Source organism: Salvelinus sp. IW2-2015, unplaced genomic scaffold (genome assembly GCF_002910315.2).
Source record: "Salvelinus sp. IW2-2015 unplaced genomic scaffold, ASM291031v2 Un_scaffold2814, whole genome shotgun sequence".
Classification (NCBI taxonomy): domain Eukaryota; kingdom Metazoa; phylum Chordata; class Actinopteri; order Salmoniformes; family Salmonidae; genus Salvelinus; species Salvelinus sp. IW2-2015.
The window spans coordinates 205,166-209,887 of record NW_019944114.1 but is presented as its reverse complement, the minus strand read 5'-3'; positions in this window follow the sequence as shown (position 1 = coordinate 209,887).

The window sequence follows — 4,722 nt, the reverse complement described above, 5'->3', positions numbered from 1 at the left end:
TCTGTGTTGATGTCTCTGTGTTGATGTCTCTGTGTTGATGTCTCTGTGTTGATGTCTCTGTGTTGATGTCTCTGTGTCTCTGGTTGATGTCTCTGTCTTGATGTCTCTGTCTTGATGTCTCTGTCTTGATGTCTCTGTCTTGATGTCTCTGTCTTGATGTCTCTGTCTTGATGTCTCTGTATTGATGTCTCTGTCTTGATGTCTCTGTCTTGTGTCTCTGTGTTGATGTCTCTGTCTTGATGTCTCTGTGTTGATGTCTCTGTCTTGGTGTGTCTCTGTGTTGATGTCTCAGTGTCTCTGTGTTGATGTCTCTGTGTTCTCAGTGTTGATGTCTCTGTGTTGATGTCTCTGTGTCTCTGTCTTGATGTCTCTGTGTTGATGTCTCTGTGCCCTGTGTTGATGTCTCTGTCTTGATGTCTCAATGTCGATGTCTCTGTGTCTCTGTGTTGATGTCTCTGTGTCTCTGTCTTGATGTTCTCTGTGTTGATGTCTCTGTCTTGATGTCTCTGTCTTATGTCTCTGTCTTGATGTCTCTGTGTCTCTGTCTTGATGTCTCTGTCTTGATGCTTCTGTCTTGATGTCTCTGTGTCTCTGTCTTGATGGCTCTGTGTTGATGTCTCTGTGTCTCTGTCTTGATGTCTCTGTGTTGGTGTCTCTGTGTCTCTGTCTTGATGTCTCTGTGTGCTCTGTCTTAATGTCTGTGTCTTGATGTCTCTATGTCGATGTCCTGTGTCTCTGTGTTGATGTCTCTGTGTCCTCTGTGCTTGATGTCTCTGTCTTGATTCTCTGTCTTATGTCTGTGTCTTGATGTCTCTGTGTTGATGTCTCTGTCTTGATGTCTATGTGTCTCTCTTCTTGATTGTCTCTGTCTTATGTCTCTGTGTCTCTGTCTTGATGTCTCTGTCTTTGATGTCTCTGTGTCTTGATGTCTCTGTTTATGTCTCGTGTCTTGTGATGTCTCTGTGTGTGTCTCTGTCTTGATGTCTCTGTCTTGATTTCTCTGTCTTGATGTCTCTTGTTGATGTCTCTGTCTTGATGTCTCTGTCTTGATGTTCTGTCTGTATGTTCTCTGTCTTTGGTGACTCTGTGTTGATGTCTCTGTGTTGATGTCTCTGTTTGATGTTCTCTGTGTCTCTGTGTTGTATGTCTCTGTGTCTCTGTGTTGATGTCTCGTGTGTCTCTGTGTTGATGTCTCTGTCTGATGTCTCTGTGTTGATGTCTCTGTCTTGATGTCTCAATGTCGATGTCTCTGTTTCGCTATATTGATGTCTCTGTGTCTCGTCTTGATGTCTCTGTGTTGATGTCTCTGTGTCTCTGTCTTGATGGCTCTGTCTTGATGTCTCGAATGTCGATGTCGATGTCTCTGTGTCTCTGTTTTGATGTCTCTGTTTGATGTCTCTGTCTCTCTGTCTTTGATGTTCTCTGTGTTGATGTCTCTGTGTTGATGTCTCTGTTCTTGATGTCTCTGTCTTGATGTCTCTGTCTTGATGTCTCTGTGTTTTGATGTCTCTGTCTTGTGTTCTGTCTGATGTCCTTCTTGATGTCTTGGTTGATGTCTCTGTGTTGATGTCTCCTGTGTTGAGTCTCTGTTTGGTCTCTGTGTTGTCCTTTTGATGTCTCTCTGTGTTGATGTCTATGTTTCTCTGTCTTGATGTCTCTGTCTTGATGTCTCTGTCTTGATGTCTCTGTCTTGATGTCTCTGTGTTGATGTCTCTGTCTTTGATGTCGCTGTGTGTGTGTTTGCATGTTTGTGTGTCAGTGTATGTTTAAGCCTGTGCAGGCTGTGTGTGTGTGTGTGCGTGTGTTGTGGTGTGTGTGTGTGTGTGTGTGTGTGTGTGTGTGGGGTTGTGTGTGTGTGTGTGTGTGTGTGTTGTGTGTGTGTGTGCGCGTGTGTGTGTGTATATTGATGCACATAAAGAGTAATGTGGATGACTGAGGAGGGGCCCATGTGGAACCAATTTGAGCAGGAACAGTTTCCATGGAGCCTTAATGAGGCAGGAGCTGCTCTGATGTGGCTCCTCTCCTCCCTCCTCCCTCTCCTTCCTCCACCCTCATCCAACATAGGCTGGGGAGGGAGGGAGGGGGAGAAAGAGGGAGGAAGGAGGGGAAGAGAGAGAGAAAGAGAGAGAATCTCTCTGCTCCCTTCGTCTGTCTGTTCTGTCTGTCTGTCTGTCTGTCTGTCTGTCTGTCTGTCTGTCGTGTTCTGTCTGTCTGTCTGTCTGTCTGTCTTTCTGTCTGTCTGTTCTGCATCTCAGCTTCACCCCTAACTGGCTGTGGGCTCCCTCTGTCTGTCTGTCTGTCTGTCTGTCTGTCTGTCTGTCTGTCCGTCCGTCTCCATTTCAGCTTCACCCCTAACAGGCTGTGGTGGGCACTAGCTGGGCCAGAGAGGTAAAGAAGAATAAAGGCGACACACACAAACACACACACCATGCTGCTCTTATCATAAATCACATGGCGTCTTCTGTGTCACCATGTCTACCAAGGAGTGTGGGTGTGGGTGTGGGTGGGTGGGTGGAGTGTGGGTGTGGGTGGGCGGGTGATTTTATATGGGGAAGTAATAGCGAAGCCGGATTGCTGCTAGCGTCACATAACATACGATTTTAATTAGTGAATTAGTGACCGCCGCCCACCAGCTCCGTTAGACTGTTCTAGAATAGAAAGGACTGTTCTAGATCCGTTAGACTGTTCTAGAATAGAAATGGTTGTTCCAGATCCGTTAGACTGTTCTTAGAATAGAATGTGATTGTTCCAGATCTGTTTGACTGTTCTAGAATAGAAGGTGATTGTTCCAGATCCGTTAGACTGTTCTAGAATAGAAAGTGACTGTTCTAGATCCGCTAGACTGTTCTAGAATAGAAAGTGACTGTTCTAGATCGTTAGACTGTTCTAGAATAGAAGGTGATTGTTCCAGATCTGTTAGACTGTTCTTGAATAGAAGGTGATTGTTCCAGATCGTTAGACTGTTCTTGAATAGAAGGTGATGTTCCAATCTGTTAGACTGTTCTAGAATAGAAGGTGATTGTCCAGATCTGTTAGACTGTTCTTGAATAGAAGGTGATTGTTCTAGATCCGTTAGACTGTTCTAGAATAGAAGGTGATTGTTCCAGATCTGTTAGACTGTTCTAGAATAGAAGGTGATTGTTCCAGATCTGTTAGACTGTTCTTGAATAGAAGGTGATCTTTGTTCTCTAGGTCACGAATTACTAAGGAACTCCTCTCACCTGGTTCTCTAGGTCACTAATTACTAAGGATCCTCTCACCTGGTTCTCTAGGTCACAATTACTAAGGAACTCCCCTCACCTGGTTCTCTAGGTCACTAATTACTAAGGAACTCCCCTCACCTGGTTGTCTAGGTCACTAATTACTAAGGAACTCCCTCACCTGGTTGTCTAGGTCACTAATACTAAGGAACTCCCCTCACCTGGTTCTCTAGGTCACTAATTACTAAGGAACTCCCCTCACCTGGTTGTCTAGGTCACTAATTACTAAGGAACTCCCCTCACCTGGTCTCTAGGTCACTAATTACTAAGGAACTCCCCTCACCTGTTGTCTAGGTCACTAATTACTAAGGAACACCCCTCACCTGGTTGTCTAGGTCACTAATTACTAAGGAACTCCCCTCACCTGGTTGTCTAGGTCACTAATTACTAAGGAACTCCCCTCACTGGTTGTCTAGGTCTAGGCCTGCCGACACTGAGCCCTCCATAGAATGAGTTTGACACCCCTGTCCTAGACTGTTCTAAGGTTATTGTTCCTCTCGGAATAGTTTAGCACTGTGGTGGTCTAACTGTTCAAAAACCTCTGACTGACTGACTGACTGCTGCTAGAAGCAGTTACCAAGCAGAGTGCTGTGATCCATCTGACTGACTGACTGATGCTAGAGCAGGTTACCAAGCAGAGTGCTGTGTGATCCATCTGACTGACTTGACCTGCTGCTAGAGCAGTTTACCAAGCAGAGTGCTGTGTGATCCATCTGACTGACTGACTGCTTGCTAGAGCAGTTTACCAAGCAAAGTGCTGTTGCGATCCATCTACATGGAGAGACATCTCCCACTTCCCTCTGTCTATAATGTGTTCATTAAAGTCTTGCTCGCCCCACAAGCTACCGTGGCATTCTCCTATTTTCACTCCATGTGTTCTATTATCTGTGATAAACTCACCCCTCTCAAAAKGWACCGGGWAAGAGGTAGAGACAATCCCTGGTTTAAAGGGGAATTATCTGATTGGATCCAGAGAAACACAGTGGGCCAAAGCCAGAGAGGGTAATTCTCWGGCTGAATGGCAGTTATTCAAGGCACTGAGAAATAAGAGCAACATGTTAATACGGAAATGGAAATCTAGCTTCTATTAGGAATCTACCAAAGCAAACCTCAATAACCCGACGAATTGTTGAAAACCATTAAATCCATGAATGCAAACACAAACTCTGGTCTTTCACTGAAACTGACCTCAAATTCAATGGATGTGACTGACAATAATAAACTGCTTGACAGGTTCAATGAGGATTTTGTTAAAGCTGGGCATTTATTTGATAGTGAACACCTTCCCAACATCTCAAATGAGGTTGTGTGAATGAAACTGCCCGCGTGCCGATCTACGGTTCATCTATTTCATTTTGACAAAGATTGACCTTTCAGAAGAGTGCAAAGGTACTCAAATCTATTGATATTAAGAAAGCAGCTGGCCCGGATCAATTGAACCCATATTTAAAAAACAATTGGT